This window comes from Pogonomyrmex barbatus, unplaced genomic scaffold (genome assembly GCF_055798465.1).
Source record: "Pogonomyrmex barbatus isolate J1 unplaced genomic scaffold, ASM5579846v1 scaffold18, whole genome shotgun sequence".
NCBI lineage: Eukaryota > Metazoa > Arthropoda > Insecta > Hymenoptera > Formicidae > Pogonomyrmex > Pogonomyrmex barbatus.
The window spans coordinates 1,581,571-1,594,372 of record NW_028297114.1 but is presented as its reverse complement, the minus strand read 5'-3'; the positions used below and the strand labels follow the sequence as shown (position 1 = coordinate 1,594,372).

At 35.1% G+C, this 12,802-nt stretch overlaps 2 protein-coding genes across 7 annotated transcripts in view; one reads left to right on the top strand and one right to left on the bottom strand.

Annotated features, from left to right (window-relative positions):
- Positions 1-4,542, bottom strand: part of LOC105433956 (uncharacterized) — a 126,965-nt gene extending 122,423 nt beyond the window's left edge. The window contains exons 1-2 of the mRNA XM_089074793.1: positions 4,104-4,542; positions 3,797-3,846 (exon numbers count right to left, since the gene is read on the bottom strand). The gene's annotated coding sequence lies outside the window, so the exon portion shown is untranslated. The remainder of the gene's footprint in view (positions 1-3,796; positions 3,847-4,103) is intronic.
- Positions 1-12,802, top strand: part of Nrx-1 (neurexin 1) — a 222,029-nt gene that overhangs the window by 74,560 nt on the left and 134,667 nt on the right. The window lies entirely within an intron of this gene.

Genomic DNA, 12,802 nt, shown 5'->3' with positions numbered 1-12,802 from the left:
TATGAGAGAACATGATGCGGCGTAATTCTCTGATAGTTTGCCACTCGGGCTAAACTTTAGATCCTAATAATTCTCGGATACTAACCTAGAGAGTTTGTGGGTTGAAAATGCAAAAACAGACCATTACGTAATAATAGTTACCCTAATGGCGGACTGAACCGCTTAAACAGTAAGGGACCAGAGGATGTTATCCGGGTATATATAAGGAGGAGCTCTCGTGTAGTCGTGATATATCAAAGAGGAATGTAGGTAAAACTGGGTAAATCAAACCAGATATCTGTCCATTTTCATGAAAGGTAGAGAAACCCGATATTCCGATTGAAATGATAATACGTTACCGCGATTGCCCTATTTTAACGATGAACACTCATTGCTCATAAGTGCAAACTAATTGTTACGTAAATGCCTTCTATAGTAATATAATACTAGAGATATTGTACCATCAATCTAAGTGCTCGTTTAATATTACTTAGATCCATATAAGAACATTGATATGTAAAATATTCATTAATTTTAATATTAACATTTCGTTTAATTAAGCTAGAAATTGATTTTCTCAAATGAGGACGTCACAATATGTATAATTTTAGAATTATGAATGATTAAAAAAGCTTTTAGCCTATAGAAGCTTTTTAGTTGTTGCGAAAACTAAATTTCGTAGATATAAATAAGTAATATATTTTTTGCCTTTGTTTAATGTCGACATTACTTATTTTGGTAAAATTCTAATTACATCAAAATCATAATTACGTGTTGCGAAACATCCCTTTTATTTTTCTTGCAATCATAATACTTTCAAATATTTTTTAATGAGATTAAAGTTGGATAATATTTTAATTATAACAGGTGAAAATCCGTCCATTTGATTCATTTATCACGTTTTTATTCTATTTTCACTTGCTGCGAGCTGCTTTGATAAATTGAAAGTTAACTTTTCCGCTCGCGGCCTTGCCGCTATTATGTTATCAGCATGACGAACATTCGGTATCATCTATCCTCTCACTTGAATTGAATGTTTCAACATGACAAGTACCGTCTTAAGTCCATCGCGACTAAACGTGACCCAGTTCGCAGCTCGGTAGCGATATATGAAACATTAATGAACCTGAATTTCGTGGCTTCGGTCGGATACTTCAATTAACGTAATACACTTATTTTCGACCTGTCGAGTTTAATATTAAAGAAACGACAAACATCTCTAATTCGCTATTACAGATTGTCTTCATAATTAATTTTTCAGACATATTCAGACATATTTTATAACCGTAACGTATATATCCATAATTAAAATGACATTAGTAAAATAATAATATGCTAGTAAAATAATAATAGCTAGCAAAATAATTAAATTAATATGACAATTACATCAACGCGAAATTTATTTAAGAGAGAATATTTGCGCTTTCTTTTTGGTATATTACCGAATTTACTCGTTGATTGGTCATTTATGTTCGAGCAGAAATCGGATATTAGCAAATATCTTGTATCATCATCGTTTATTTCTTTCTTTTGCGGGACAATGGAACTTTTGCGACGATTTAAGCAAGGTGAACTCGATTTTCTCGAAGCGACGTTTACGGCGGTAGTAGTACGAGTGTTGCAAACGAGCTTCTCGGTTGTTTCAGTCGCCCCGCGGAAATCGTTTGGAATTATAGTCCAACCGATAAAGCGACACGCTGAGTACTTGGCTGCCTTTATTCTCTCACGAACGTAGCATACATAAGCGACATGCGCGCAGCAAAACGTATGGTTCTTACGTGCCTTTCGCTTCGCAATTGCACGTATGTGAATGTTTGTAATAAAATTTATTTATATCTATAAATGGATATAATAGAATTTGGCATTAACCATATTTGCATTCTACAGACTGCATTCTGCTTCAGACTTGCATTCTACTAACTAGAGAAGAAATGGAAAATGTCGAATTTCGTGTAAAGTTAAATAATATGAATACAATATGAATATGAATATAATAAACTTAGAAATCGTCCAAAAATTTTCATTTAAAGTGATTTAAATTTAGAAATTTATAATATAGAATAGATATTCAAAAAATTTTCTTATTTACTTAAATAGAAGTCTGCTTCAAATATCTGGATTTGATATTTCTTATATAACGATAATCATTATTAAATATATGTTTTTTATTTATAAATTATAATTATCTTGCTTATCTGACAATCTCTCTTTATTCAATATATATATAAATTTTTAGCCCTTTAAAATTATTTTTATTTTAAGAGAGAAAGATATTGAAAACAAAACGCGACGTGTAACAAAAGGCAATAAAAATCCAAATTTTTATATCATAAGAGGATCGTCTGCGAGATTGTCAACAAAACCTGGACAAAGTGAAATAGCTCTGGGACATGTATCGCGTTGAGAAGTTGCACAAGTTTAAACAGGAAGCTTTTATAAGCTGCGAACGTACGTGCACACTCATACCGTTACAGTGCACACGTGCTTCAATTTGGATGAACCTTTAACTGTGTCATTCCTGTTACATGCACATATTCCCTCAACTATCCATGTACATAACTACCCACCTGCCCTTTCGTGCTCGCCATATTTGATTCCCTTTACGTTTGACCTATTGAGCGCCTAGCAAAGCGGTATTTTCATCAGAACTCTAGCAAATAATTGTTTACGTGTCTACGTCAAATGAGATGTTCATTTCACGTGCATGCAGTAGCATTTCTACAAAACACATTTTGTCAAAGTTACTAGAATCAAGCTGTCATGTTTGAAAGACAACAACAATAATAAATACGGCAATTCAAAGAAATTCACATAATTAATATTATTTAAGACAAAATTTCATATCTCTTTTTCTTTACGAATATTAATTTTCTTCAGATAAGTTTTGATAAATAATAACGCAAATAGATATATAATAAAAGAATATATTGTATAAAAGAATATTATGTATATATAATTTAATTACGTATTTATTTTTTAAATATATTATATCTTTATAAAAATTATTATTTATGGTTTAAGAGTGCAGTAAGTAGTATAAATTTGGCAAAAAACTATTTCTCTTATTAATTATATTAATTATATTCATTTACATATGCACCTGCAGTTTGAACTTTTATAATTTCTAATTAAGTTTTAACTAGACTTGAAATTTCTAATTATAATGGATAAGAATTTAGTAAAATCTATTAATCGGCGCGGAAGTGAATCAAAGGCTGGATCAATAAAGAGCTTAAAGTTTCAGCATGAAGATTAGGTCGAGCGGATATTTTCGAAAATACGAGCATGGGTGGATTAATATCAAAGGTAGATTTGGGTTCGCGTGTCTCGAGTTTACTACAAATTAGAAGGCTCAAAGTCCTGATTAGTGAACGATCAGGTTACAAGGCATATCTTGGTGTAGACTTTGATAATGCTGTGCACGGTGTCTACACCGTGGCGTATCTCTAATCATTCTAATCTTAATGGGTCGAATGATAAGCTAATGTTCAAGGGACGCTCGATTAACGGCCGATCATAATGAAGTCGCTCAGACATGGAGCGACTTGGCATCACTCAAGTGCAATGTCGCGTTGTCGCATGAAATCCTGCATGGAACTCTCGTAATTCCCACATTTGAGAAAAAATGATCACGATTTAATTAAATTTATTTTAATTTTTACCTATTTTTAGATATAATTCGCATGTAAACTTCTCTCCTTCTTCTCCTTCTTTTGTATAATTTTACATATTTATCAAGATATTTATTTCTGGCTCTTGCTCTTCTGACCATATTGTCATAACATAAAATTCATTTCAATATAAATTCATTACTCACCAATTCGATGCGCAACAGCGGAGTTATTCTGCTACGTAGCTACGATGATTCTGTAACACACAAATAAAACATTCAAATTATAGCATAGTTCAAAATAATCAGATATCAAAAAAAGAAATTCTTATATATATATATATATTGATAATATTTATTGAAATAATTATATAATTTCCAAAAAAGATCTGTATAGCAATAGGCTCGATCAAATAAAATTTTTAATTATTTCTCTTTCCCGAATTTTATTGAAATCTAATGATTCAAACAATGAGAAAACGATTAATTTTAAATTGATAAAAAATGTATTTACCGCAAGGTTGCTCCGCCGGTGCTCGATGCCTCTCCCAAGCCTCCTCCTCCTCTCAGGATGTCAGGTCGTCAGGCCTCCTTGCAGCACAAGACACTCGCGAAAAACACTCGCGAATTATTTTAATTACGCGCACGGACTAATTTGAAATAAAAGTCCAATCACTTGTACGGCACTCCCGAAGCAAACGCGCGACGCGACGAACTGGCTGCAGTTCGTTCATTCACTTAAAAATCGGCGGCGGAATGTCGGTTCAAAACCGACGATTAATGCGTGAAACGCATCAATCAACTTTGTCACATGAGAGCCATTTCACGACTCGTGACTATGCTGTGTTAATACATTATTAATAACATTAATATTATCTAAAGATAATATTAATGTTACTAATAATGGTGCAATGGGTAGGCGTTGGCTTCTTCGTCTTTGGGGTACGGAACCCCTCGGAATACTAAGCCCCTCTGCCACGTCAAGGCCGTACCCTTTGAGGGGTTATCATTTACAAAAAGCATAAATTTCAAAAGAATAAGTCGCGCAAAATACATATGTATGTATATATATATATATATATATATATATATATATATATATATATATATATATATATGTGTATGTACATATGTATATACTTCGTTGGAGAGTAGCCATTTCGACATGCTTATGAATCATTAATTATATATGGGTTAATAAGCATTTATTATTACATTCGTAAAGCATACAGCAACGTTTGGTATCATTTAACATTAAAGAAATGCAAAGAGAGAGGAAGAACATGCAGAGCGAGAATTACTACCACTTGCCCGTACGAACGTTGGTGAGGCAATGGTAGCGCGTGGAGCGCTCGTAACACACACATAGAATGCGTGACTCGTGTATGTAAACACCATGCGCGCTAGCCGCGACGCGTAAACACTTCTCAAGGCAGCAACATCAGCGTCTGGTCGCTAACGAATATTCAACAATATTAAAAATAATTTCAAACTTAGGGCCTGCACAATGTAGGAAATATTAGGAACAGAGATAAATATTAAATTTTGGAAATAAAAATTCGGAATAAAAATTAAACGTAACGCATGAATGAATACAAGTAAGTATAAGATATAAGATGACTACGTTTTATACTTATTTGTATTTTTATTATGCGTTAGATTTAATTTTTATTCCGAATTCTCATTTCCAAAATTTAATATTTGTTCCTATTCCTAATATTTCCTCCATTGTGCGCAGGTCCTTACGCGAGGCGCTATGGTATCTTTCGATATAACAATGATAAATAATGCAATAGTTATTTCAAATATATATCTTAAATGTTTATTATCGTACATTTGTTGTTTTATTTAGTAGTTGTTAAAATATTTATTTAAATCGCTATTCATATCACACAGAAATATGCAAATTACATCGATGAGAATTTCAAGCGTTGATGTTAGTTATTTAGATTAGACCATAAAATAATTATCGTCCGTAATTATCGTGAAACTATTATTTATTATATCGTTTCAGTTATATTAAAAATATATTATATATTACAGTTTTGATAAGTAATTATCGATATGTAATTATTGATATGTTTGCAAGAGTTTTTATATTTAAAGGAAATTTAATTAATATGATGGGAATAAACCAAGAGAGAATGAATTTTATTTTAGATTTTAATAAATCAAGTAAATGAAATACAATCACTACAAAAAAATATGAAATATGAAATATTTCTTTTTCTATTTGTTAAAATGTGATTTTAGTTCTTTCAAGATATAAAAATTGTAAAGTAAAAAAAATAAGTTGTTAACTTAATTTGCATCTTATATTATAAGTTTCAAAATATAATTTAATATATTCCATTTATTGATATTTGTGATTTTCTGTAGTATGATATACTTTTTCATACTTTAATATTGAAATTATATGAAAATATTTAAATAAAACAGACTCTTTACATAGAAAATAAAATTAGAAGCGCGTAAATTTAGCGTTTTTTACTTTTTTGAAAAGATAATTTTGTACAAATTAAAGACTTAATATAGAAAACATAAAATATTTGCAATGTCTGATTTCTATTGTTACATTGCTTATGTGCAAGTAGAGCGCATCAAACTGAGCAGAAAAATCCTCTACTTATTTTGCGATTTTCGCAATTAGTAATGAGTTATTAATTTAATTAACTATTTAATTAATTAATTAAAAATCGCCGAATAAGCGCGTATCTACATGATCCACTGGCGTGACAAATAACGAACACGCAGCGAGATGTGACCGCCTACGTTACATCTGTGTTCGCGGTAGGAACGTGAAGAGATGTTTGGACACGTACTAAGCAGATGTTCTGTTATTTGTAGACTTCACGTCTAAATATTTCCTATCAACCGTGTCGTGAATGTGTCTTGAACGATTGTGAATGACGCACTTTGCTGCGCGCTTGCATTGATCGATGGGCCGGGCAGATATGCGCTCATTCTACCTTTAATAATTAATAATTCATTACTAATTGTGAAAATCGCAAAATGGTGGAAGATTTTTCTATTCAATTTGACCTGTACTACCTGCATACAAGCGGTGTAATATTAAAAATTAGACGCACTGTATATAGCAAAAATTAATTATTTATATCCAAAATAAAATTTTTATTTAGTTCATAAGTATATGGGACTATATTTTTTCGGCCTGGACACTTTCAAACGTGAGAGAGTCGTTGCGCTCGATATAAATTTCTTTGTTAAAGTTGTACTCAAAAGTCCGTTCATAGTGCCAATAAATCAGAGTGCTCGGGCATACTGAAAAGTTAAGCGCAATAAAAGTACTTCACACGGAAAGGCACTTACGATGAGATATTTAGTCATAGCAAGTCGAGAGACGTAACGTAACGGGTCGACGTAACGTAACGTAATACTTAGTTGCATCGTGCCGCATTGCAGTAGAAAAAAATGGGTTAGCTCCGACATCGAGCCCGATATCTACTACTCAAGATAGAGCTCGCTTGCACAACTATCAATCCCATGGTATTACATTGTCCCGTCGGGAGAATGATTACACTGTCAAACGAAGTTACAGGACTTCACGCCGGCGTGGAAAACGTCGTTGTCGATACGATACAGGTTTCATTACGATCACCTGTTAACGAAGCGTCCTCCGTCGACGTTTATCCTACAGACACGTCCTTATCTTCGAAATCTTATTAAGGACAAATTCCGAATTTGCATTAGATTGATTAAACCTTTGAGACCTTCAACGATCCGTATGAGCTTCTACATCGAGAAAAGAATTTTTTATTGTTTATAGATTTATATGGCAGAAAAGCGATTGTAATTTTATTTTCCATATGATAATATTATACCATATGTTAATATTATACCATTCGCATAAATATATTCTAATTGACTATTGATGATTGAAATTCTGACCACAATTATGTTTCTATTCAAATGTTTGATTAACAAGGCATAAAGAAATATGCGGGAAACCAAAAATAAACTGTAATGCCCTGGATTAAAATACAATCCAAAATGTACACCAAATAAGCGTACGTGGGTACATAAATACTTGTTGGCGCGGACGTGGGTATTCACGATCGTGGAAATTGACTAAGTTTCGCGGGAAATTGTGCGGCAATTTATAGCCGCACGATTTAATAACCGGCCCTGTTGGCGACGATGTTTAAACCTCGCCGCCACCTCCCCGAATTCGTGTCACGACGCCCTTGATCGTGCGAGGCTCTCATTTTCTGATTTCATTTCCGTGCTTATAAATCTCACCGGTTAAGCTCGCTCGCGTAGAAACCGAGCCAGACGTGATAATTGTTGATCGAAAATATCAACGCTCGATCTTCTCCAATTTTCAACTTACGAAAAATTCATTTCGTCGAAATATCAAACTGCTACGTACAAATGTTAAGTATTTAATAAGTATTAATAAATTTATGTGTGTATAATTCGCAACAATCCACGTCCCTGGGTACTCATAAATCAGCACATCTAACTCTGCAATGCTACTATTTAATGAGCGCCACTTTACCTTGTTAAGTAAATATATGCGCGCCACGATCAGACGAGAATCCACCTCAAGTTTCTCCCACGGGTACATTATTCGCTACTTACTAAAAATTTCCAGAAGCTGTTACGTACGTAACAACGTTTACATTTTTAACGCGGTATAATTAAATAGAGTAGAGTTAATACACTGTTCAGTGTAATAACAAAATAAAAAAAAGGAGAGCGGCAGATTGGGGCAGGGGGAGGAGTCGCTTCAACGTGAAAAAACTGAAAGTTTTACCTATAAAGTTCCGGTAGCTTATAATTATGCCGGCGCCGGTACCATGACTGAAACCGTATCGCCGAATTCCCCTCGCGAAAACGAGTCTTCCAATCTCCGTCCAGTTTAAGAAAGTTCCAACGTAGCTCCGGGCGGACACCTCACACGATTATCCCTTTGAGCCAACTTCGGCCGAAGCAGAACCATTTAATCAAGTTGACAACTTTCGTAATCACGCCCGTAATACGGCCGAGCCATGTACGAAACGAAGTTAGACGCCGCCATTGAATAAGGACACCGCGAAGAGAGCGCAGAAAAAAAAGATTGACCGTAATTAGAATTTGTTGAGGTATTGCGATAAGTTCGTCCGAAAGTTACGTCGCGATTGCACGATTAAATGTTCAGATTCCCTAACTTCTATAATTACAGTCATTTTATGCTTGTGTGCTCAGGAGTAAATAAATTATTGAATTTTTCTACCTTATTCTAGCATTACAAAATAAATATTAACAGTTAAAATAAATATTAACAGAAAAAGATTCTCGATATTATAATAATGGATATTAAAATAAATTATCCTATTAGCATGTCGCAATTTAAATTTGATAAAATAAATATAGAACGGATTCTATATTTAGGATTCTATAAATACGATTGAGGACAAGCGAAAAAACTAATTTATTTTAATTCATCTTCATTCATATAAAATACAAATTATAGAAAGTAATCAAATATTTACATATAATTTTTTGCTCTTATTTATAAAATATCATAACAATGTAAAATTCCAATGAAATGCTAAGAACTTTAAAATAATGAAATTTATGATAATTTTCATGGATCATAAATATTATAATTTCATTGAAAATAATACGGTATTAAAATATGTTAATTGACGATATTAATACGATAAAAATACATTTTGTTCTGTCGCCTCTCCCATCTTGTCCTATAAGCATATCGCCATCAATCATCCGACCTCGGAAATCTTTGACAACGCGGATCGAAAAATTCGCATTCGACAGAAATGCCGCGGCACGTTCAAAATGAATATATAATGAACTCTCGGTGAAATAATGGAGCTCGTATTTGTTCCAGAACTGGACTTCCCGTCGCTCTTCGCGACAAACGTCTGGAACACTAATCGTATCGATTGTATCGTGGTAAATAAATCAGAAGACGTCGAAGGATATTACAGCATGGGAAGTAGAACAGAAAAAGATTTTACATCAAAATGGCAGACATTAAGTTGGTTAACAACTGATTCGTATGACGGCTTTCTTTGTGTGTAGTTAAATATTTTCTACTTCCAGGAAGTTTGCTCTCGCCTCTTCGATTAGATGGCGGAAGAGAAAAATTTTATAATAAAACCATCCAATAATGGACCGTCGGAGAGTTATACCTCCGTTAAATTGAATATTTCTTTTCGAGGCTATAACGAGTTCTAAATTCGTAAAAACGAATAATGGGATTACGTCCTCGATCAAATCCGCAATTGGGTTTCGACGTCGCATTTCTTTCTCAATCGGAGCCGGAAAATGGACGATAACGGGCGGTAGTAATATTAGACGGTAATATTCATCAGATGCGGCGAAAATGGCAAATGTACGCCTCTTCTGTACGCATGTAATGGGCCGCAGTAAACGTAGTTTAGTTTCCGGCCTCCTCCAGTTATTCTCCGGCTGGAGGCTAAAGTATTTTGCAGACGGGAACGGTTGTTGCACGGCGCAATCTCTGCAACTCGTTAAAACAATTTTCACATGTTACCGGGGACCTCCATAATTTCGCGCGGATAATGGCGGAAAAAAGGGAGATGTGGTAACGCGGCTGCATCACCCGCACGGCGCCTGGCGCTATCTCGTTGAACACGCGGTGTATTTTTTTATTCTTTTCCTCCGTGCGGCAGTTAAAACCAATTAATAATAATGAACGTTCAGGCTGATAAATATCCACTAATGTGCTTAATTACATTCCGATTCAACGCTGCGACTCGTTGTGCAGCGAGACGGGATGAAAAATGAGCGACGTACTCTCGCAGAACGCTTCTTATATTTTTCTTTCTTTTTTTTTTTTTTCATTTCGCGTGATATCTAACGCGGAACGTTTTAACGCATTTCTAAATATTCCATCGACTTTTAATAACGTTCGCTATCAACGAATGCTAAAATTAGAAACGTGCAACTGGAAAGCGGTTAAAATGCCTTCGATCCGATTCCACTCCAGCGGAGAAACCCTTTCCAGAGTCCTGACTGGCCGGTAAATTTCGTTGCACCGTCGGCAACATCTCGAGGAAACGAGGTGCCGGCGGTGCTGCACAGGAATTGGATGGAAACTACAGGCAAGAGGTGGTCGCGGAATATATATCGTAAACTCCGTGACAAGTCTCGGAATCGGTTTGCAAACTTTCGCCATATCCCGCGTGTGTGAAGGATCGCGGGGCCCAAAGATTTACCACGTATTCCTTAATGGAAGCCGACGACAAGGCTGCCTGGAAACAAATCCGCGAATTCGAGCGGCTAGACCGCGGTATCGAAGCTCGGTGAAACTCGAAGCACCGCGACATCGCTGTTATACCGTCGAGAACTCCGCGAAACACTCGCCTAACATCTCAAGCAATGTTGCAGCGGTATATGCGCGTGTGTATTTCGTGCCTCTTTGAGCGCAGTTTACCATTAAATTCGAAATACACAATAGTAGTGAGAGAGGCTAAATGTTCTTTGCTCTCTGTGACGTAGATTGTGCTCACGTTGTATTCACGCGCGTCATTGATCACTGAACGTATTAAAAAACTTTCAGATGACTATCTATTGATATCTGATAGCGCGTGATTTTTTTTCATAAAGCCGCGGCATCGCATAAAATATCTTTTATAATATAAATATAACGATAAATTTGTAAAATTTAAATCATTATTTAAAAATCAGAAAAGTTTTCTTTTAAAAAGAAGTTTTGAATTTCTAAAAATCTCTCGAATGTTTTTAACATCAGACAATATATGTAATAATTAATATGTAATAAAGACAGAAGAATACATATAATTCTCTGCTTAATAATTTTTCAAAAATATGGTAATCTACATTGTTGACGCATTGTAATAGTATAATTTGATTACGGTAGGCATTATATTAATGAAAAATATGTGCAAACAAAGCAAAGCTTTACCTTGGTATAATGTATTGCAGTTTCTCGTAAAATACAAATTACACAAATTATACAAATATTTTTATCAAATAGCATCTTTTACAGAATTTTTATGTTAGACTGATTAATATTCCGATGTTGTTTGGATAATACATTGATAGAACGTTTCCAAACATTTCAAATAGTAACCACTAGCACGCATGCAGAACTTTAATATGAATTTTTATTAGAACCGCGTCAGGAAATCGGTCGAGTTTAATAGGAAGATTTAAAGTTTAAGTGGAGTAAAGTTGCAGACTTTTCCGATTTAGTCAAAGTCAACGTCGAACTTCGTTATAGACCCCATGTGCTTATTTAACCAAAGGTAAAACCGTAAATTTTAAGTGCAGACTTCCATAGTCTCATTATTAAAATTACGCCATTTCTCTCTCTCTCTCTCTCTCTCTCTCTCTCTCTCTCTCTCTCTCTCTCTTTAATATATTTTATCTTTATATCTTTATTAATATTCATGTTTATCTTCTGTCTATTTCATATATAACGCATAATAATTTGCAAAAATTGTGATAAAAGTAGATTAACAAATATCTGGCATCTTTACCGTAATACACAATATCATTAATTGCAATTAAAAATAGCAAATTTTCAACATAATTCAAATTTACATTTCATTCTTTCTTTTTAATTTAAAATGAATAATAATGATAATATATTTATTTCTGTTGCCGATCAACTCTTCGTGGAAGTTAAGGGGATAGTTAATTTTGCAGATGCAGGCGCTCGCTCACGGAGCGACAGTAATCAATGAAGTAATGAATAAATTATGCAATCGGCCGGCTGCTCCTATCGCGCTGCATTGATGCTAACGCGGTTAGCCATCGCGGTTGTTAATTCGGTAAACTGCGCCGGGCAACTCTTCCCGAACTTTGGCGAACGAGCGAGCTCCCTTTGACGCAACTTATTCTGTACCACCATCGGTTTATACCCCGAGGTCGCACGCTCGCTCCGCGGTCAAAACCAAATAGCGCAGTTTCGGCACAGCGCAGTTTCGTGTGCCGCGCCGGCACGCCGAGATGTGCAGTTACTCCCTCAGTTACTCCCCTTGCGCGAGGGGGTGCCTTATTTATTGCCACAGTTTCTGTCGACGAATCTGACGGGGCCGGGGTACAAATCCCTCCGCACCGTCCCTCCCCCTTCTTCCGACTTTATCAGAGTTGCTGCGGCCCGAGTTTCCCCCCCCTCCGGCGTATTTCGCGGTACGCTCTGCGGTCGGAAGAACGCACGTTGCACCTGGGATTGCGCATCCTCGGAGACACGAT